We start from the raw sequence: 23093 nt of genomic DNA, 5'->3' as shown, positions 1-23093 counted from the left end.
TACCTTCAAATTCCTGAGAGTCCACATATTGGATCTCTCCTGGAGCTAGCAATATCAAGGCAACTGTGCAGAAATTGCCTTTACTTTCTAAGAAGTCTGAAGTGATTTGACATATTGTCAAATATTCCATGAAACTATTTAAATGGAATATAAAACAGGGATGTGATGTTGGGGCACTGGTGTGTTCTCACTTGGAGTATTGTGAGCAATTTTGGGCTCTTCATTTAAGAAAAGATGTGTTGATGTTGTAGACGGTTTAAAGGAGGTTCATTAGGTTGATTCCAGGAATGAAAGGGTTATCATTTGAGGAATGTTTGACAACTCTTGGCCTGTATTCTGGAATTTAGGAAGTGCATCTCATTTAAACATTTCAAATGTTGACAGCCAAGGACAGAGTAGATCTAGAAATGTTGTTTCCCATGGTGTCATGGTGTTTTTTTTTAACTACAGTATTGGAGGATGTCCACTTAGAACAGAAATGCATAGGAATCTCTTTAGCCAGAGGGTAGTAAATCTATGGAATTTGTTGCCACAGGCGGTTGTGGAGGCCAGGTCAATAGGTGTATTTAAGACAGAGATTGATAGTTTCTTGTTTAGCCAGGGCATCAGTGGTTATGGAGAGAAGGCTGGGTAGTAGGGCTGAGTGGGAAAATTGATCAGCTCATGATTGGATGGCAAAGCAGATTCAATGGGCTGAATTGGCTATTTCTGCTCCAATGTCTTCTCATCAAACTTCTACAGGTACAGGAATGCAAACAGTACAGAATGTGGCAAACCTAACCAAGTTCATTACAGGCACTGATCTCATATCTATGTGAAATGCTGCCTCAAGATGCCAACATCATAAAGGATCTCTATCATCCTGGTCACAAGCTCGTCTTGCTGCTGCCGTCAGGCATCTTTAGGATGAAGAACAATTTTTATCCAACAGTTTTCAGCTTCTTGAATGTCCCCATACTATCCTTACTCTGACAATAAACTACTCCAGGAACACCAAAAAATCTGTTTACGCTCTTGAAATCTCACTTTTTTCTTCCCCTAGCTGCAATTGTGATTATTTATTTATCCTTTTATATTTATCATCTATTTTTCTGCCTAGGCTTATTGTAATAATTTAATTATACTATTGTATTTGGCATATCTTATGTACATATGTGGCTGTGGAAAATGAGACTTTTAATTTAATTTTAAGTTAGACATACAGCACAGTAATAGGGCCCTTTCAGCCCACGAGCCTCTGCCGCTCAATTACACCCAATTGACCTGCAACCCCAATATGTTTTGAATGGTGGGAGGAAACCCACTTTGTTTGCATCTGTATTTAATACTAAATCTATATGACAATAAAACTGTCATCTCTCATCTCATTTAATCTCCATAGCACAGTTTACATGTCTATCATGCATGAAAGGATTTTCTCAATAACTCCCACTGATTCGAAGAACAGAAGTCGTGGCAAACATATGGTATCCTTTACAGTTGTGGACCGAAATATATAGTATAACACCAGGGATCTTGTACGTGGCAGCACATACAAATGTTGAACCTTTAACATTTACTTTACTGTTCAAGGTTTGAGCCACTTGCAAACCCTTCAAATGCTGAAGAATATAATGCAAATGACATGAAAGTGCTATTCTGCATTGTGAATTGTCCTTGAACATGCACAACTCCAAATTCATGCATGTTATACCTATGAAGGACCGGGACTGAAAATCCAGAATTGTACTTACACAGCCTATCACCTCACAGTGAGGACCAGCTGACTTGAATTTAAGCCATGGTATTGAAGATTCAGACACAGAATAATTTGCAAAGTTATGGGAAAACAACAAGGGAATGGAACCGATGGGAATTCTTTACCAGGAGTTGGCATAAAGTCAATGGGCCTAATGATTTCTTTCTTTCTGTGATGCACTGCTGAAGACCCAATTGTGCTGGATGGGTCACGTCTCCAGAACGGAGGACCATCGCCTTCCCAAGATCGTATTATATGGTGAGCTCTTCACTGGCCACCGAGACAGAGGTGCACCAAAGAAGAGGTACAAGGACTGCCTAAAGAAATCTCTTGGTGCCTGCCTCATTGACCACCGCCAGTGGGCTGATATCACTTCAAACCGTGCATCTTGGCGCCTCACAGTTTGGCGGGCAGCAACCTCCTTTGAAGAAGACCGCAGAGCTGCTGCAACCGTGTCTGCCTGTCCCGCATCGGACTTGTCAGCCACAAACGAGCCTGCAGCTGATGTGGACATTACCCCTCCATAAATCTTCGTCCGCGAAGCCAAGCCAAAGAAAGATACTGTGAATTTCTAAGACTGCCACTGTAATGGATACCATATATTATATTAATTTCAGGTTTTTTTCCTGTCCATTCACCAGCTTGAATGAGGCACTACAACTACAAAGAGTATAGTTTATTAATTCCAGGATTCTTGAGGTCAGTTTTAATGACCTACAAAGCAAATCTGCAATATATTTAAAATCAAGTTTAAAAAATACACCATTCCGCAACTAATGTTATAAATATGCCAAAAACTTGTACACCCTTTGATCCACATTCCTATCTCTTCTGTATTATCAAGAAAAGTATCTTTAGATATCTATCTTGTTGAACTGCATTGTGAACTTTATTTCTATTATATTTTTTTCTGCATTTTGTACAATGGGTCAAAACAAATCCAAACACTTAAGCTTAATTCAAGTGCAGAAATCATCAATTATTGCTTAGTTCAGTCAAACTATATTGCAGCATTGCTTAATTCAGCATTTTCTATGTGTACCTAGACCATGGTATCACTGTGGTTATGCACAACTGATCAAACAGCATTGCAGAATATGATACAAAGTGAAGTTTAATGTAGAAGCAGCAATCAAAATTTGGTATGGATCCAGTAAAACAGAGTGCAGTAGAGTGCCATTGAGCACAATACAGAGGTCAGTTGTGCTTCTAACTTTCTAAATTGAAGAGAACATCATTTACTTTCCTTTCCTTTCAGAGGTGTTGAAATGTTCACAAATCATGAATATATCATATCCACGCAGATATTGCACAGAGATCTCTCACCCAGTTTCTTGCTAGGCTACTAAGTTGGACCCTGTATGTTATTTTCAAGTATTGCTACAGTAGCATCTGCAGAACAGGGCTGGCAGGGACAGCAATGTTCAGCCGTGACCCGAAATTGGCTGCACCATCTCTGAGGCAGGGTACAATGCAGGCAAAATTCTGTGGAGTGATGACCCTTACTGCAACTATCATTGCACACCTTATCAACTACAGCAAGCAACAAAAATAGGAGGGAAACAGAGCTGCCTTAACATCATTTACCCTTCTTCCTGTATTCATTCCCCTTCATTTTTGCTTGCCTTTTTAAAATCTTCAATCCCTTTAACCTTGGCAATGACGCTAATTGTTGCCTTTTGAAGTTTACCAAGCACTTAATAAATTTTCGTTTTCTTTTGTGCTGTTTAATTAGCCTTGTTTCTTTTAGCTAAATTCTAATTTCCTACCATTTGGCGTTCACCAGAGCCATTGCGGTGTATGGAGAAATAAACATAAATAGAAGAATTAAATGCAATTAACATTTGACATTTTTGATTGGCTTTCTTATACTAATTTCAAAATGACATAGACTTGTGAATGAAGTTTGACTTGGTTAACTTATGTCTTGGCTAGAAAGCTCATTGTTCCTTTTGGATGTTGCTGTGGGAAATTCTTGTTTGTGGATCAGCTGAAAAGTGAATCACTACAAATGCTTATGATTGATGGTTTTCTGATCATTAAAGTTGAGATTGTTAATTCTGGATTCTGTATTTGCTCAACCAATTACTAAATGTAAATTAGAATTAATAAATAACTTTCCCACAGGGTGGTGAACCTATGGAATTCTATGCCCATGGAAGCAGCGAGACTACCTCAGTAAATATATTTAAAACAAGTTGGATAGATTTTTACATCCAATCAGCCATGATCTAATTGAATGGCGGAGCAGGCTCGGTGAGGCGAATGGTCTACTCTTGCTCCTATTTCTTATGTTCTTAAGTTTTTTTTTAATATTTTTGGGTTTTTTTCCATAAATGTACATATCAAAATTTTCCATTTTCAAACTATATAGATATAGCTGCCTGCGCACGGAGACATGGACTGACCCACAAAATGGCCAACCAACATGGCGATCGTGCAGACATGGGGATAACACCAGCTGTTGTTCCAGGTAATCTCCACATGGTGGGAAGATGGGAAACTCTGGTGGGAACACCGGCCAGTCCCAGGCTGGCGCTCCGATGATGCGGGGCCCTGACATCATTGCCTGGGACCCATATAAGCATGATGGCCACAGCAATAAATCAGTCTCATTTTTCAAACCTTCGGTGTGTGTGTGTCATTCTTCTCCACTCTCATGTAGCGCGAATACTACACAGATATAAATGCTACATAGTTATAGTGTGTGTGTGTCATTCTTCTCCACTTTCATTTAGCGCGAATACTACACAGATATAAATGCTACATAGTTATAGTGTGTGTGTGTGTGTGTGTGTGTGTGTGTGTGTGTGAGGCACATACATGTAACTTTTTCTTACAAAACAAAACCTCTTCTCTTCCATCCCCTTCATAGTATAAATCCATACACCGTCAGGGCTTATAGATGGGTTTAAAAAAAGTTTTCGTTGGGGAGGTCACATATTTTTATAATTGGAGCATCTTTTTTTAAAATTATATTTGGGCCCCTAAATAATCCAAATACAGTTGCCATATCTTTATAAATGACATACTTGTTCTTTAGATTATATGTGAATAACATGATGTTTTAACCTATGAATTCAAAGAGTTCACCCAATAAAAACATCAAAAGATCATTCAGCTCCTGGAGGAGATTGCAAGAGTGTTTGTGGGTCAATACAGACTTTATGAAATGAGGAAAGATTGACCACCCCAAGACTTTTTCCTGTTGGAAGAGAAAACTGAGAGCAAATATGATTAACATGAGAAAGCCTTGATTCAATCTGGATCTGATTAAACTTTGCAATCATGTGCAGAGTACCACATACATAAATTCATGGGATTCTCTGGATAAGAAAGCAAAATAGAAGACAATATTTTTTTTTGTTGCTTGAAAATGTAGTTGTGTTATTAGTTTAAGCACCTAAAAAGGTAAGGGCAGAATAACAATTTGTGAGCATGCTCAAATGGTGAGCAAAAGGAAGATGCATGGACATCAACAGGCTAGTCTAAATGAGTTGAGCATTAATTCAAACTATGTTCGTTCTTACCACTGAAAGGATCTTTCATTCATGAACCTTGAACAAACTTTATCAGAGAGGGAAGCATATGAACATTTCTGAAATATATAAAGGCAATTCTTTTGGCCCTGTTCATTAATGTGGCAGGAGGTGAACGAATAGGAATTGCATCTATTACTCTTATGTGGGAAGATTGATAGGTTGGTAGAAGAATAAACAACATTTTCTTACAGCCAATATGCCTGATCACAGAAGGTATACAAAGTGGTGAAATTGTTTGTAGGTGGAACTACTGTTTAAAGAACTAATTGGATAGATTTTTTATTTTGGAAACCTTAGCTTTTTATGCTACATCTGTGCAAAGCCCATTGCAAAGAATAGATTAATCCAAAAAGTGAAAGAAAGGGTATCCTCCAGCCTTCCCATTTTAATATCCATTTGATGTGACCAGTTCCTTACTGGCATCTCCAGATTTCCAGTCTCTCTCACTTTGGAGTGCTTTTAGCACCCATCGTTTACATCCTTTTTCATCTCCTCTTGTGCATCTTTTTTTCTTTCATTCTTTTGAGTTTCTTTCTCTCAGTCAGACATATTTGTTTTCACTCCTCATATTTTTGGAAAACCTGTTTAATTATATCAGGGGTGGCCAACCTTTAAATTTTTAATTTAGATGTACAGCATGGTAACAGGCCACTTCGGCCAACAAGTACATACCAGGGGTGGAGGTTGATTGGGCAGCACAGACTTGTGAGCTGAAACGGCCTGCTATCAAGTTGTATGTCTAAATTAAAAATTAAAAGGCTGGCCATCCCTGAATTATATAAAATCCATTAAACATTTCCCCTGGTCAAAATCATCTCTCCAAACTACCTTAGTCTAATTTTATTTTACTTCATTTGACCTGACAGTAAATGGACTTGCTTATCTTACAATTTCCAGCTTGAAACTTGTTATGATCCTAGAGGACCCCAAAACTCATCAGCAATAGAAATTCACCAAGAGAAATGGTTACTTAAACAAAAGTTACTTTTAATTATCTTTAAACATGAAAACAAGATCAAACTTGTTTGATCAAAGCGCCTGTGTATGTAATGTATGTTTAAGTTCAGAAAAGTTCTTTGATTCACAGTCCAATCTCACTTCTCACTCCTCCAAGTTCACTGGTTGCAGGCAATTCTCACACTGAGCATAGAATTTAACATTTATGAATTTCACCAGACTTTGATGTTTGAAAGGTAAATGGTTACTGCTCAGGAAGGTTCTTGTTGGTTTTCAGAGAGATTTGTTGCTCGTTGTACACCCACAACTGATTCCTTCAGAGCAGCCATTTCAGTGTCTTGCCGAAAAAACTTGCCCCATCAGGGTTTTCCAGATGATAATCTCTTTCTTTCAGGTCATCACAGAGTTCCTTTTTGTTTCCCTTATTTCAGGAAAAACATTATGCAGCCAATCCTCTCCTCTTGTATGGACCACAGGGGCTTTGACCAGGCTGAACTAAGAACTCACAACCCATCTTCAAAATGGGGTTTTTCCACACGCTTGCCAGCTTGTCCAGTTCCAGTCCCAGCTGCTGGTGCTGAACTGTAGAACTGTAGCACTGAATTCTCTCTCTCTCTCTCAGAGAAAACCACATGACCCTCTTAGAACAGCCAATTGCACTCAGACTGCAGCACTGGACCCAATCTTCTGAGTTCGTTAATCTGTTGCTTTCCAAAACAATAATCCATTACTCCACAGCATGTCCAGTTAACACCTGCTTGTGAAATTCCTTACTTCAAAGTTTTTGCAAAGGCACCCAGAGCCTGGACTGTCTGCTTGAGCCAAACTCTGGCATTTTAAATGAAATCTGTTTTGAAGTGTTTGTTTGTGACCTACACTAAAAAAAAACTTGCCACAATTTATCTTCTTTAAAACATATCTACATACAATATAAAATATAACATAATCTGTCACAAACATTAACCGACCATCTACTCTTTATAGGTCAGAAGTAATTTGCTGTGTATTGGCAGTTTTCTAAAGAAAACTTTAAGAAATATATAAAATCTTTTGGCATGCTGTGACAACATTGTTTTTCATAAACAATAAACAGATTTGCATGGAGAGAGACTTGCTAGACAGGACCACAAATCAAAGTATTACTGATATTCTTTTCTAGTTGTGTGCTGCCATCTAGCATGGATCTGTGTGGTAGGGTAAATAAAGCCTTAGTACTTATACTGTGTACCCAAAACTTATCAGGACTTAAAATTAGCATGTCTTCAAATGAGCAATTAAATATACATGAGGCAAGACATACAGTGAGGTATGTCAGACTTGTCTTAACCTTGCATCCATAAAGTAGAAAATGTAGGTTCCATTAAACAAGAAAACAAGAAAAGTATAGTTCTCTTAATTAAAATTGTCTACCATAATTTGGAATGGTAACATGCTGTCATCTATGAATGTTACATTTATAGAATCTGGGCAGCATTCACTGAAAAAGTGTAAAGTATTGTGGGAGTTTTGTAAATAAATTGCACACAATGGCATAGAACTATTCTCATTCATGTTTTCCATAATTTTCAATTTATCTGGATACAGAACCTCCCTTAAAATGCTGTGTCACTTATTCTAATGTGCAAGAGAGGTTTCTCCAGTGTTGCTAAACTTTTGAATTACACTGATTCTAAAATTTCCAATATCAAAAGGTATTAAATTTATTGACTGGTGAACAAGAATGATGATTCAGTATGGTATGTTATAAGTCATTTTGTGCAATCTAGTATCCCACATGAAGATGATTGGGCACCCGTGCTGATATTTAGTGATAATTTCCAATATATCCAATAATGTGATTACTATTCTTAGATTTGTCAAGAAAAACAAGAAGAAGAATAAAGAAACAAACTTTTGCTTGTCATTGTAGACTTTGGCTTCAAAATTCTAGTCCAGAGAGGATTTGATAGTATCATATTTAGCAATCTGTTCATCAACAAATTATTTGGAGTACTGTAATGCCACTCTAATGTATGACAGTGCTCTACTCTCAGATGACAGAGTTGCTCACCCCAAAAGCAACAATCAAAAAAGCTACAGATCTAAAAAAAACATGCTGGAAGCAGAATCAGAATTTATTGTCATGAACATGTGTCAAGAAATTGATTGCTTTGCAACAGCATTATTGTGCATGACAAGTGCAAAATTGCTATAAATTAAATTTGTATATATGCATTATTAAAAAAAATTAATAATTTAGAGAAAAAGCGAGGTAATATCTGTGGTTCATTGACCATTTATGATTTTGTTGAGAAGTTGCGGAAAGAGAACCAGAGTTAACGTTTCAGGATAAAGACCCTTAATCAGAGTTGGGAAAGAAAAAAAAAAATAAGTTGTGGAGCAAATGGTTTGTGAGATGGATAGAACAAAGGGCTCATCTGTGATAGGGTGAGACCTGGATACTCTAGGGATGGGTTGTTAATTGGAGCAGTTTGACTGCAGCTAGACAGGCCTGTTCTTCCACCATATCCACAGACCTCTTACTTGTTAATCTGTGCTCATCCCCCTGCTCCTTCTTCCCTCCTCCCCCCACCCACCTGCCTGTCTGGTTTCTGCTCATACCTTGATGATGGCCTCAGGCCAAAAATGTGAGTTATATACCTTTGCTTCCTCCAGCACTTTTGTGTATTGTGGCTTGACTGTGATGTATTGCAAAGAAATCATGAGGTGGATCAATCAAATCAAATTATATAACAGGAACAATTAGGCACTGAGTCCCATAAATCTGAGAATAATTTTATTTTGCATTTTGAAATATTTACCAATTTTCTGCTTAATGGAGACTTCAGTCATTTTAATTTTAAAAACTGTTGGTCAGTTGAAAATCAGGTTACCAGTGATGATGGCATTGCAGAATGTTTTTAGTGTGACTTAATGCCTCTAATCTTAAAAGGCTTCAATTTTGGTAAAGTAAAAGTAAGATAAGAACATTAATAAAAGCGCTTTATTTCAACACATACTTAAAGTAGCATTGTTGGAGTTCTCAGACCAGATTGACTGCCTCTTTGTTCATCTTAGTGTCATATCCAGAGAGACCCAGGAAGATTGGAGGATGTGAAAAAAAGCTTCATATTCTAAAAAGAGAACAAAATGTAATATTTGTGTCAGTCCAAGATTCACAGCAGACAATAATTGTTGATAATTTTCATTAAAAAATGGGCATGATATAACTTTCATCGAACAAAAGTTCAAATTCTTTTCTGTTTGTTGCTAATTGTAACTATTAGCATTCCACTGTGTTCCTCTTAAATCTTCCAAGTGCCTCCCACAGCAAGTTTTTGAAGGGGCCTATTGAGGATCTGGCTGACAGAAGGAATGAAGCCTAAAAGCTCGGCATAATTTAATAAAAGTGATACTAAACACATTGTTTGAGTTCTTTCACCAGATTGGCTGCCTCTTTGTACATCTTGGTATCATATCCAGAGACGTAGGAAGATTGGAGGATGTGTGAAAAAAACTTCATATTCTAAAAAAAAGACTGAAGATAGGAAAGATGGGGAAAACATATGATTTTGTACCTAATAATTTGCTATCTTAAGATTTTAAGTAATTGTGACAAATTGGAATATTTGAATGAATTTTTAACTAGTACATAGGGGAACATTCTCTGTGTGCTGGTCGTATTGTTCACATCATGGTTGGTTTAATGCGACATATTTTGAGTAAAAGCACAGAATTATTTCATCTGTATACATCTCTAATTCTTCTGGAATTATTTTCCAGAGAAGATCATAATAATGTTTTAAATGTCTTCAGGAAACAAAGAAAATCTTGCATTGTCTTGAGGTAGAAAAGGAGGAGCTTTGGATCTACTGAAGCTGATGAAAATGATTCTCCATACAGTAGCCTCTGAGACCCTCACCTCCTATTAGAAAAATCTGTCAATTGACAGTGATCGGCAGCTGAATGAATTCCTGAGGGACATCCCTGCTGATGATCACTGGTGTGGACTTATTTTTTCTTCGTTCCAGTGATTTATTTTGAGAATGAAGATTTTAAAAGGTATACCTGAGAAAGAGACTAGGATGTGCACCATGAATGGGAAGTTCTTCGGGAACAGTGAGGCATTTGCATACAAATCTAAAGATATTTGAAGGTCGCAGCAAAAGCAGATAATTTTGTTAAGGAGGAATATTGGAAAGTGACCTTTATTAATTGAGGTACTGAATTCAAGAGGAAGTAGGTTATGCTCCAACATTATAAAACTCAGCTGGAGAAATATGTCCTTTATACATTTATGAAAGACGGATAGATGGGAGAGAGTGGCCCCACAATGCAGGGTAAAGTTCAGCCTTTATCCTTCCAAATATCACTGATGCCACATCAAGAATGAAAACGTTTGAAGTAATAAAATACTGCCATTCCCAAGAGGTCACTATTTAAAATCAGCTGTATTGTGATGTCCTAGATGCACCCACTCGTTCTAGTTTTCCACTTTATCCCCTCATAAATCTACAGTTGGAATCTCAAAGAAAGCAAAATGCTGATACAAGGGTGTGTGGCATCTACCTACGTATCTTCAGTTCATTTGAGAGGCAACAGCTCCCCCTCCCAGCAGCCGACATCACGTGGCGCCCGCGCGTTCACCTGGGCCTGGCGCCGCCCAGTATTCATCAGGAAAGAATGAGAATGCGCATGCGCAGGGCAGCCGCCGTTGGTCAGAAGCACGAGGAGGCGCGATGGTGCGCATGCGGGGGAGAGTCGCTGGGGGCTGGTGCCGTGAGCGTTTGCCGGGGAGGAGGAGGCCTGGCGAGTGGAATGAAAGGCAGGGGCCAATTTTATTGCTGTTGAAACTCGTGAGTGTTCTTGTTAATGTGGATAGAAATATTTAAAGTGCAATGACCAGACAGCTGAAAATATGAACTCCAGAATTCATAACGAAATAGAGTATGGGGCATCTGCAGTGTTGCCTAAACGTGACTATCCATGATTTAAAAATGGAATGACGGTATACATTCAAATTGCAAGCCTTGACTAATAATTTAGAGAAATAAATGCACTAATTAAAAAAAAATAGCTGAGATCCACAAAGCCACCGGATTGTAGGGAAGAGGTAGTTTTAGTGCAGCGGCGCTGTCTGTAAGGAGTTTGTACGTTCTCCCCGTGTCTGCTCCGGTTTCCCCACACACCATTCAAACAAGTACCGGGCGTGGAGGTCAATTAGGTGTAATTTGGTGGCGTGGACCTGTGGGTCCGTTACCGAGTTGTATGTCTCAACGCTTAACAAATTAAAAGTTACTGTCTGCACTGCCCTGTATGTGTCTCCGGCCCAAAAGAAAGTTTTACTCACTTTAACTATTTCTCAGACTTTAACTGTTCTTGTTATGACAACAAAAAATGGACAGGACTATTCATCTCTAGATTTAATGATGCAAAAGGTGTGAGGTCCAGGGAATGGTGAGAATAATTGTCCTTGTGGTCAAGGCTATATTGGACCAAGTGAAATACCAAGGAACCTTGGTAAAACTAAAGTTGCTGGCAATCGGGGTGAAGTTGCTGGCAATCGGGGTGAAGTTGCTGGCAATCGGGGTGAAGGAGAGGGTTGTTCTAAACATACTAGAGTGTGATCTGATAACGCTTTACACAATTTTCTGCAATTGGTTACATTGGAAAAGACTAATTTTCTATTAGAAACTTCGCAAAAGTCCTTGAAGTAACATTAATGTCAACAGTGGCGGTGTCTTAAAATTTAATGACAAAGTCTCTGGAAAGAAGCCAAAACATATTCCCTAAAAATCATCCAATTCATTATTAATAGAATAGAGCAATAAAGGGAATAACCACTCATTAGCCAGTTATGGACATGCTACTACTTGACTGACTAGTTGTAACATGGATTGTGGAGGGTCATGTGGTCTGTCTATTTGGAACCTGGTGAAAATGTGGATTGGGGTGTCATGTGACTTCTCCAGCTGGAGCTTAGTCAGAAGTCACCTCACCTGCCAATGAAGGTTTTTTTTTGGGGGGGGGGCGGGTGTCATGTGGTGGCCCACCACTGGAAATCGAGCTAGTGCATTGCTTGGCGTTCGCAGTAGTAAACAGCAGCATAATCCACTGTAACGCGTCCCTTAACACAACGAATCCCAGCGTGGTTGAAAGCTGGAGCAGTACAAGACCAACAGCCCTAAAATGGCACTGGCTAAGCTGCCCAGCTAATAGATCAATAACAGGTTAGGGAAGAAGGGTATTTGCATGCATGAATGTTCCTGCCCGCTATTGTTATTCAGGCGGCTAGTGTCAGCCAATCAAACAAATGGCGGGAACTCCAACTGTATAAAAGGAGCCTTTCCAACCTCAATAAATCTCAGACCTTAACCTCCCACACTGAGAGTGTGTGTTTCTTAGTAGTAGTCAACTACAATGGAAAGAAAAAGTTTAAAAACCATTGTTTTAATTGTACCTAATTGACTTGTTATGTGCACTGTTTCATAACTCCAAATGAAATGGACCAATGACAAATTTTCTTAAGAAAAATATTTCTGTAACAATTGGGTCTAGAACAGTGGTTCTCAAACCTTTTTTACCCCACTCACATGCCACCTTAAGTAATGCCTTACTAATTACAAAGCACCTATGGTATAGGGATTATTCAAGGTGGTATGTGAGTGGAAATAAAAGTTTGAAAACCACTGGTTTAGAGGGATGTGGGCCAAATTCAGGTGTGAGACTTGTTTGATGGGCTTGGACAAGATGGGGCAAAGGGCCTGTTGCTATACTGTAGAACTCTATGACTATGACCTCATCATTTCAGAAGACACAGAGCAAATGTTTAATGTTTTTTAGACATACAGCACTGTAACAGGCCATTTTGGCCTTTCAAATCCATGCCATTCAATTTACACCCATTATCCTACACCCCAATATTTTTTTAAGGGTGGGAGGAAACCGGAGTTCTCGGAGAAAACCCACACAGACACAGGGAGAACATACAAACTCCTTAGACAGCCCAAGATTCAAACCTAGGTCTGGTCATAATAGCTGGCACTATAAAGACATTGCACTAACTTCATCAACTATGCTGCCCTTATGCCAACCATGCCACCTTATGGGCAGAGGCTTTGCAGAAAGACATGAGTATGGGAGATTTTTGGTTATCATGAGTAGCATTACTTTTGTCCAGACAAAATTAAATTCCAAAAATATGAAGGTGGAATTTTAACATGGGCATGTATTGTGGAGGGTTATGTGACCTCTCCATCTGGAACCTGGTCAGAATGTGGATTGTGGAAGGTCATCTTACCTCTCCAGATGGAACCTAGTCAGAAGTCACCTCAACTGCCAATCAGAGGTTAGATCTGTCCACCTGTGAGGCTGATAAGTGATTGGCCCATGTAGCTGATTGGCCCTTGATTGGTCCTTCATGTGCCAATCAATGGTTAGATTTGGCCACAGGTGAAGCTGGTGTGTGATTGGTCCTCACAAGTCACATGGACGGTCCCTGCATTGAAAAATCTGGACCAAGGGTTTCTCTGGTCTGTCTTTGTTTTTGCTCCAGGTTGTGAGCCACAGGCAGCTCCAGGGGGCTGAATGCAATGGGCCTGTTCCAGATCCTGAGCTGTGGCCTATGCTGGAGACCAGGTTCATTTGATATACTTGTTAGTTGTAATTAATTTACTGTTTATTAGTGTGCTGTGATTGCTAGAGTTAGAGAGGGGTGATGGGTATTGTGTGTTTAATTCTTGCATTCCCAATCATTAGTTGAGAATGTTTAGCAGTGACTTATTTGTACCCAATGTGTAGTTATTTGTGTATTATTCTGGGTTAATCTGTGAGTGTGTTCCCTTTTGTGAGTTCCCTGTACATTAATAAGGAACACTGCTTATTGGTAACGTGTCCAGCCTTGATTCTCTTTGAACACAGTAGGGTCATTGCATTGTTTGCCCACTCAACAAATGAATGTTTAAATTAATGATAAATTAATTTAGTTATTTCTATTGAAACACCCAATTTTTTTTAAAAAAATTAGAACCATGACTCCAAAAACCAAGATAGCTTCAAATCAAAATTGGGAAAATAATTTGTCCACCACTCACATAAGATCCACTGACCTATAATTTCCACATCCCTCCTCAGTACATTTCTTGAACAAGGGGACTACATTTCCTATCTTCCAATCTTCCAAAACCATTCCTGTAGCTAGGATCAATGGAAATATCACTGTCAATACCCAGCAACCCCTTCTTTCACTTCCCATGGTAAACTGGAGTATATTCTGTCCTTCCTTGGGGACTTAGCTATTTGAATGTTGCATGTGAAGTTTCAACAATAAGCTTGCACAGCCTCAGGTTCTTTCATGTCAGCAAATTATTTGCATTCTGTAGACTTGTGGCAATCATAGTGGCTGCATGGTTATGAAGGTTACATTCAGCTTCTTTTATGAGGAAGTATTAACTCTTACCTGCTTTATCAGAAAATTTCATTCAGTTTCACATATGGCCCTATGTCCTTTGATTAATTTTATTTTGTCAAAATATTAACTTTGCTTGTTTTGCTTTTATTAGGCTGTAAGCTCCAATAACCCTTTCTCTGGAGAAGATGAACCGGAAGAAGTTGCAGGCCATCAATCACCTCACTGAGTTAGTGGAGAGAAAAGATGGAAAGGACAATCTGCTATCAGTAACTTTTACCATCTGTATTTATATATATATAAAAAAAAAAGACCCTCCACCATCTTCCCCTTGTTAGGCTGTCCATTTGATTGCAGATAGCTTGCTTCCTTATAGGGTCTATTGCTTTGGAGGTGGCCGATGAGGCCAGCGTGGGATATATAGTATGAAAAGGTGGGGCAGAAGTTTCTAGATGAGACAGCAGATTTGGGTAGTATGGGAGATGATGAACTAGTTCATTGCACTTAGACAAGCTCAAAATCCAACATGCATGTACCCCCATAACACAGAAAAAGCACCTTTATTTCTTGTTTTACTTATTGTAACTCTTCTTTCTATCTTTTCCTTTCTGAATCTATTTTTTTTTCACTTCCTTTATCATGCTTCACATTGCTCTTTCTTATTTCTCTTTGTTTTGTCCTCCATTATTGTATCTTCTTTTCTTTCCCCTTTTTTTAATTGTCTGATTGGTTAATTCCTCTCTCTTCCTATTTCTTTACCCCTCTGTTTTCTTATGGGTGCTTTACTTGCAGAACATTGATGAAGCTGGTAGATCCTCATCCTCACAGCCACATGAGTGCGATCATGAACTCATTTGCTGTCCATTGCATTTTCTTACTGATTGCAAAGACATGCATGTTAATTAGACTCTGTAAATTGCCTCAATTTGTGTAAGTGGGTGTAGAGCCTCAGGGGAGTTGAAGGGAATATGGGGAGAATAAAATGGATTTGGTATCATATCAGTGCAGATGTGCTTGGTTAGTTAGCATAGACTCAATGAGTCCTCTGCCGGTTTAATTTTCTTTCTCCTGAACAGAGATTTTAAAGTTGATAATTCTAAATTGGGTATAAATCCAAAAAAAAGCAAGAATGGTCAGAAGGCTGGCTGTAGTCTGCATCTAACTGCAACATAAAGAATGTGCAAGCATCCCACCTTGAGAAGGGTAAGTCTTGGATTTGGTGATGTTACTTGCTCCATTATATAGTGATAGTAACACAAATATTGTTTTTGAAACTTGGTTTCTTTAATTTCTCAGCTTTTCCACAAACCTCCAGTAAAATTAAAATATGAAGAAAATTCCAGTTGAGGGGACCAACAGTGTGACAATGAAATATGCCAGTAAGTGCAGAGTACTCACAAATGCTTTATCATTGATCTATGTTAGAGTTTGTTCCTGATTTGTGATGATGAGTCACTTTGCATATTTTGTTTATTCAGAGATCTGATTTGCATTTTGACCTCAATTTACCAGATCAGTTAGGCTGTTGCTTAAATGGCATTTCTTTGGACCGTGGATGTTGGGTAAGGGGAGCAACTGTAATACCAGAAGGAACACCAACAGTTGTTTTTGCTTGTGTTCCTCCACTTGCATGAGTGAGAGGATATCAACAGAGGGGTGCATCACTCTTGATATGGACAGACCTATTGCATAGGCTGGTTTCACAGGTCTTAAACCTAATCCCAGACTAAAATGTCTGTTTGAGCTGACTAAACTCAAAGCAACTTGCTTAGATATATCTTAAAATTGTTGTTGATTTAGCCTGTTCTGGGTTAAACAAAGCTGATTGCAAGATGGAGGCCTAGAGTTACTCTACGACTAAATTGAAGCTTAAATTAATTCTTCAAAGAGGCAGGTTTAACCTGCTTGGAGCATTGAGTATTTGGAATATCTAAATGAAGACCCACATGCACTACAGAGGCCAGCCAGATAAGTACAAGTGGATAGGAGTAATCCATTAAATTACTTAGATATAACTTTTTGAGACTGCTTTCGTATTTACTAAGAAAATGCATGGAAGGTAATATCTTAGCTTAAGCCTAGACTTTACCCAATTCTCTCCAAGTTCGGACCATTGTGAGGTTTTTGGCATCTGCAATCTTTCATTGTGAAGCTGGTGATTTGCATGGTGCCAGTGAAGCAAATGCGTGTAGAATAGTTCACAAAGTCTGCAAGGCCATTTGTGAACTGTGGAGTCTTTACATCAAGTTTCCTGATGCTGCTGGCCAAGCCAACTAGAAAGTGCAAATCTATGAATATGGACACTTTCCAGGAGTGACTGGCAGCATAGATGGATGTCATGTTCCCATCAAGTGTTCATCAAAGCCTAATGCTGAGGAGTACTGTCAGGGTGTATGCACTCTTTAGAGTTTTCAAACATTGTTGCCCATTGGAAAGATGCAACTCACAATTCAAGGATTTTTCTCAACACTTCATTGTGTGCTCAGTTTCAGAGAGGATAATATTGTGGACTACTACTTGGTGACAGTGGATATGGTCAGAGTAAATTTTTATTCACTCCATACAAAATTCCCACAACAGCTGAGCAGCAAATTTGCAGCATAGCTCATATCTGCCTTAGAGGGATGGTCGAGCATATGTTTGTTGTTTGGAAAAAAATCAATTCCATTGTTTGCACAATACACTTTGTTTCAAGACAATAAACTGCTGCAAGGTGATCATTGCTTCAGCTGAAGCAGCATTGCTGACCTGATCCTCCAGTGGAAGATGAGGCTTATTTTTGCTTTGTTCTGTACAAAATTAAAATAGTGTGCAGCAAAATTAAATGAGTGACTAAACCAAGGCTGGTTTAAAATACTCACTCCTGAGTATCCAAATGACAAAAACATTTTTTTTTAACCTATCAGTGTTCAACATGGCTGGTAATCACAATTGTTTCATTACTTTAACCTTTTTGGATCACAGCACTCCAACTTCATATCCAATTTAACCTGTAGAATTCTCATTTTCATTTCATGTTCTTCCTTCAGATATGTCATTTTATACATAAAATTCTCTGGATAACTTTTCATGCATGATCACCTTTTTTGTTTTCTGCTGAAAGCTGGTGGCAGCATCTTCTGTCAGGGATGCTATAGCAGATGTGGAGGGTACACACTCACTGGGCACTGCACTTTCAGTCAAGATGCTGTTTTTTCCCTTTTTTTGAAGAGAAAATAGCCATTTAATCTATCCTGAAAGGTAAATTTCTCACTTCTGGCATCATTCTGATAATTTTTTGTACCTTTTTATTCTCTATAATGTACAGTCCTGCAGCTGCGATAAAAGTCAATTTATGGTCATATGCACAAGTGACACCAAAATCTTTTTGTTTACCCTGCAAAGGCAAACAAAATATTGGCAAGCAATCCAACAGCAATATTAAGAGAAACCAGAGTTTCATCAGAGATATTGAGTTACTGTGGATCTCGCCCCCCTTTTTCAATGTGGACACCTTCAGAGCCACCATAATCTCTATAGCCACGTGTCATGTTGTTCAGTGGTGATTCTGAGTTCAAAGTCCCACATCCAATGGTTCCGAATCCCAAAATCATTAAGAAGCCATCAGCATCTGAGGAGTTGTGCAGCACACACAAATGCTGGAGAAACTCAGCAGAGCAGGCAGCATCCATAGAAAGTAAAAGACAGTTGATGTTTCAGGAGGGGAGGCCTTCTCACTGCATGAATGCAGGACTAGATTCAATGTTCCCAAAAGCCAGTTGCCATCAGCCTACAGTCTAATGCAAGGCATTTGGCCCCTAAGCCCAAAATGAAGTTCACCATTGCAGCCATAATCAGATCCTTGCACTTCATACAACAACTCAACAGCCTGAGCCCTGTCGCTTAATATAAATTCTCCACATTTCATTTCCATTCTTTTAGAAATTAACCAGAATATTCTATTTGATTTTTAAAAAAAATAATCTTTACCTCTTTTCATGACTTATCTTTGTACCTCTAAATCCATCTGGATTTGGACACATTTTCCAAGCAATATAGGCCCTCCTACCAAAAAATGTTCCAAACATTTTGGTGCCCTAAATTGGGGAACTACATAAAAAGCCATAATTTCTACATGGTCAAACCAAAATATATACAAATAAGCTTGAATAAAATCTGGAATGAGCACTTTAATCACATGTGATTTATTTGATTACAATTGAGCACAGGGAGAAATAAAGGAGAAAAGTGTCTGTCTCAAACATGGAGGGCACTGTACATCTTCCTCACTTTAATCAGCAAACCGATTTTCAAAAAAATCACATAGCATTGGTTGCCCTTTGTGATTTTTAACACAAACCTTTTCACTTTTCACATAAAATTTCCAATTTGAAAATTGGCATAGTTTCATTTTTGTGAGGTGAAATGATCACAGAGCAGTGTGCTATTCTAAAGATGCTGTCAGTAGTTCCTGGCTTTAAAGTCCATAACAAAAATGAAGTGGGTTTGAAGTGGACAAATGAGACAATAAAGGGATTAGTATCTATACACACACAAGTAGAAATAAACAAATTATCTCCTGGAAATGCAATATAATTTTAATCATGTCGGCATGATTTACTTGAAAGCACTCTTGTTTAGATTCACAAGCCATGGGTTTGATTTGATAATGCACGGTTTTACAGTATGTTAGAATTAGAGATCTATAAAATGTTTGTTGGAAGAACCTTTCCTCAGATGAACTTTAAACTGAGTGTTAATGATCCCATGCTTCCTTTAAAGAACTCGTCCAACAAATAAATCGATGCATCTTCCATAGCCAGTATCATCATAAAGCTGATTCTCTGGTCACTTATGCCAAAGAAACTTTTGCATTTGCTTACTCGGCAGAAACAACATTGATTTTACAGGATAAAAGATTCACTTTGATTCTGTTTGGTGTGAGGAATTACAATGATAAAGAATGATTTAAGAAATAGTTATTTTCATTCTCAAGATCACATGACAAAACACAGCAGGATAGCACAGACAGGTAATCTACCCTGTTTCAAAATGAAGAAATTGAGTAGTAAGTTTGTAAGTGAATGATTTTGAGTTGCAATATTCCAAGAGAATATTTATAGATATGATAATTATTTTCAGAAACCCGAGGGAAATCTAAATCAGCATTTAGTATGGATGAGCAAAAAGGTCATTGTAGATGTGATGAGCCAAGGGGCACATTTCTGTGCTGTATGACTCCATAACTCCAAGTTTAGACTGAATGGTGGGTGAAGGAAGAATGTAGGAACAGGGCATATAAATAAGGTAACAATTGAAAGGAGGCTAAAGGCATGGGATGGCAGGCCAAATTGTCTCTTTTCTATGTTGATTGAATTGTTGCTTTGTAATCCTTTTATATAGTATTATCACATGGAATGTATTTTTCTTTGACTTTTACAGTTCTGTTAGAGCATATCTATAAATGTTTATTGACCTATTGAGTGTTTCTGCCTCTTGTTTTCATTTCTTTACCTGGTGAATGGTTAAAATGACGGTGGTGTGCACCACCACTAGGATTGTTTTTGATTAATTGGATTCTGTGTGATTGGATGTGCAGCAGGTTATATTGCCAACTCATCATTCCAGTGACCTGGTTTGATCCTGACCTCTGTCGTGAAGTTGGCACATCCCCCTGTGACTGCTTGGTTTCTGTGGTGGAAGTACAAAGCAGGTCAGAGCATGTGTGGACAGAGTTAATGTTTTCAGCTCACTTGCATGCTATCAGAAAAGGAAAAGTGTGTAAGCAAAGCATGTTCCCACCTCTTATAAGATCACACTTCAATTTGACATGTTTATTGATGGGCATGTTGCACCCCACATTGTTAGGACCTGGACAAAAGCTCCTCTGGTATCCTCCACAGTATGGACATTAATAACCCTGACTAGAGAAAGGGTTGCAGATAATTGTCTTTGGGCACCTTGTTGGAACTCAGAGGCAGACATTGAAATGCTGGAGGAACTCGGCATGTCTCGAAGTGTCCATAGGAGTTCTGGCCTGAGCCCTTCTTCAAGATGTGAGTAAAATAAAAATGGGCAGGCATCTGAATAAAAAGACTTTCCTTCTCCTAGCCTTTTTATTCAGGCACCTGCTTGCTTTTTGCTCCTACTTTGACAAACTGTTATATATCTTTACTTCCTATGGAAGCTGCATGACCTGCTGGGTTCCTCCAGCATTTGTGTTTTTACTACAATCACAGCATCTTCAGACTTTCTTGTTTCACCCCACAAGGCGGATGTTCACAGACACGTAAGAAAACAAAGTTTACTACAGAAAGAGAAAGACTTAGTAAAAGAAATCATGCGAAACTGATTCATTCGTTTTCAGTTAGTATGTGAGGCTGGAACACTCGGCTATTTTGCACGTCTGATGAAAGTACAATCTGTCTAAAGAAAGAAAGACAAAATGGCATTGAACAAAGCATTTTAATTTTTTTCACCAAACTTTGGGAAGTCCCAGTGGAGACCACAATGTCCACTCACTGCACATAAATCCGTCTGAAACATGGATCAATCACAACATTCACCTTGCAGCACGGTGTCGGGAAAGAACTATGATCAGCTCTCCGTTCATTGACCCTTCCTGCAACAAGGATTGTCGCTGGCTTGATCTCTGTGTACACCACCGTCCTGCCGTTCCAATTGCCCTCACTGGAGGGGGAAGTTCTGTTTCATTCCCGTCATTAACTTTTAAAGTTGAATAATATGGAGTACTGTCTCATGTGTTTAATAGAGAGAAATTGTTCCATTTTTATCACATTGAAGAAATGCAAGCCAAGTGAGTGGAACATTTCACGTCTACAGTATATATGTATGAAATTCACATGATGATCATGCATATGTTTTGGAGCGCCAAGTGCATTGAAAGGGTTCAGTTTAATTGTGCTTGCATTTACAGCAACTATTGTCTACAGAATAGAATGTAATGTGACTTTTCATAGATTTTTTATTGTTTATTTGTTATATATTTATATAACTTGCTGTAACAGTGAGAGCTGGGACCTATCATTTTTAAGCTGATTAACTGAATGATGTGTTTGTGTACTCCTTTTGGTGCCAAATTTGGAGAACAAAGAGTTCTTATAAATGCTGCAGTATCAGCGATTGTAAAGAGTTGTCTTCCCAATCAAAACAGCTCTTACACATTTTACATGTAGGTTTCGTGTAGTAACTCAAGAAAACAAGCTCGACTGTTTGCGTGCGACCCATTTGCTGTGCCCATTGCTGGAAGCTCACCGACGGATCAGGTGCTGTGCTTCTGAATTGGAGATTGGGAACTGGGAGACTTTTATGGGCAGTACCTGTGCCAAATTTGGGGGCTGGGTACAAATACTGTTCCAGGAATCTGTGGAAAAGCAACATGTGCCTATGCTTTTAACATGCAGAAAAAGTACTTGCAAATTTTCAATGAAAGATAACTGATGCACACGTTCCTGTCTTTGGAGCTGTCTGCTCATAATACTTTTCAATACCCTCTGCATATGTTTTGGCAGTTGATCAAGGGGAATGCTATTCTGCTTAACAGATGGACACAAGCCAATAGATCACCACTGAAATGATCAAATCTAAAGACAGGCTTAAGTGACGTTCTTGTAATTGTATAAAGAGGAAATAGTTATTTAAATTAACTGCCAGGTGTTACTTTTGCAAAATGAAGAAATTGAAGAATAGCCAAAGACAAATCTCAATTTACAAGTGTGTTTTGGTGAGGTCAGGTATACAAAATGAAAAGTAAATAACCTAGGGAACTACTACTCATCAGCTTTATTTTTCTGCACTCCAAACTTTGGAGAACTGAGTTTTCCAATTGCACTATTTAATTGTAATAGACTGCTTTTTAAAAAAAAAATTAAGATGATTCCTTTTATTGTCATGTAATAATACAAAAATGTAACATACACATTTCCTTTTGCCTGCCGTAAACCAGAGTCACCATGATCATTGCCCATAACAATGAGAAAGAAGCAAAAGATAGTCCCTTCAGAGTTAGCATGTTCATGGATTTGCATCCTGTGCTCCCACACCCTATGCAGGCGCACAGACTCCAGTTTAAACTATTGGCAACCCTGAGCTGCAGAACCTCCAAGAATCTCAAAGTACGAAAAGCCCCTTCAGGAGCCCTTGTTCATAGTGCCCTCTTGAATCCCAATTCTGATACCAGGTTTTCATGAGCCAGTATCCAGCAGCCCACAGCCTGTGTGGGCCCTTTGACTGCAAGTCTCAAGCAACCTGCGCAGTCTGTGAGTCCTTCAACCACTGAGCCCCTCGCTGGTCCTCTGCTATGGTCACCTTCTCTGTAGAATCATCTCTAAGGCTTCTCCTTCTCAATGGGAATGTTCTCCCCTTTTCTGGTGCCCTGCACCAGTCCGTTGCTCCCCAGAGTCTGCAACCCCTTGTTGTCCATTGCCCAGCACAGGATGTTTAAAGAAAACAACTGCTCCTCTCACAGGAT

At 38.8% G+C, this 23093-nt stretch overlaps 1 long non-coding RNA gene across 1 annotated transcript; it reads right to left on the bottom strand.

Annotated features, from left to right (window-relative positions):
• Nucleotides 1–9202: 9202 nt before the first annotated feature.
• Nucleotides 9203–10924, bottom strand: LOC138742422 (uncharacterized). The gene is made up of 2 exons (XR_011344154.1): nucleotides 10786–10924; nucleotides 9203–9350 (listed from the first exon to the last, which is right to left on the bottom strand). It is a non-coding gene; the product is annotated as an uncharacterized lncRNA (long non-coding RNA).
• Nucleotides 10925–23093: the final 12169 nt, after the last annotated feature.

Source organism: Narcine bancroftii, chromosome 9, assembly GCF_036971445.1.
Source record: "Narcine bancroftii isolate sNarBan1 chromosome 9, sNarBan1.hap1, whole genome shotgun sequence".
In the NCBI taxonomy this organism is placed as follows: Eukaryota; Metazoa; Chordata; class Chondrichthyes; order Torpediniformes; family Narcinidae; genus Narcine; species Narcine bancroftii.
Note: the sequence above shows the minus strand (reverse complement) of the source record. Positions and strands in the feature narration are given on the sequence as shown.